Here is a 676-nt window from a genome sequence, read left to right on the forward strand (position 1 = left end):
TGGTGATGTATAGCTGTATGTTGGAAGTACGCAATTTGCTTTTTGGTTTCATAAGAGGTTACAGTTAAGAGATTGCAAAAATCCCAAGAGAGTTTGGAAATGGAAAGACTATGGGGATTTTTGAACTTGGACTTAATGCATTTTGCATTATAATATAAGCTGCTTGGGGCCAGGGAACAGAATGTGATGGTTTCAATGAGAATGGTCCTCTTAGGTTCATTTGTTTGAATACTTGGTTCCCCAGTTAGTGGAATTGTGTAGGAAGGATTATGAGGTGTGGCCTTGCTGGAGAAGGTGTGTCACTGGGGGTGAGCTTTGAGGTTTCAAAAACCTCAAAGTGTCTCTTTTGAGACCAGGCCCAGTGTCGCCTGCTGCCTGCTGCCTGCTGATTATGATGTAGCTTTCAGTTACTTCTATGGCACCATGCCTGCCTGCCACCCTGCTCCTACCCATGACTATGAACTGACTCTCTGAAGCTGTAAGCAAGCCCTCAATTAAGTGCTTTCTCTTGGTGTCTTTTCACAACAATATAACAGCAACTAAGACAGTGTATGTTTTTAGGTGTACACACATACACACACACACAAACACAAACAAATGACATCCCATTGGTTCTGTTCTTTTTGAGAATACTGATTTATATATCCTGTCTATAAGAGGCGATCTGAACATTTGA

Source organism: Mastomys coucha, unplaced genomic scaffold (assembly GCF_008632895.1).
Source record: "Mastomys coucha isolate ucsf_1 unplaced genomic scaffold, UCSF_Mcou_1 pScaffold21, whole genome shotgun sequence".
NCBI classification, from domain to species: Eukaryota; Metazoa; Chordata; class Mammalia; order Rodentia; family Muridae; genus Mastomys; species Mastomys coucha.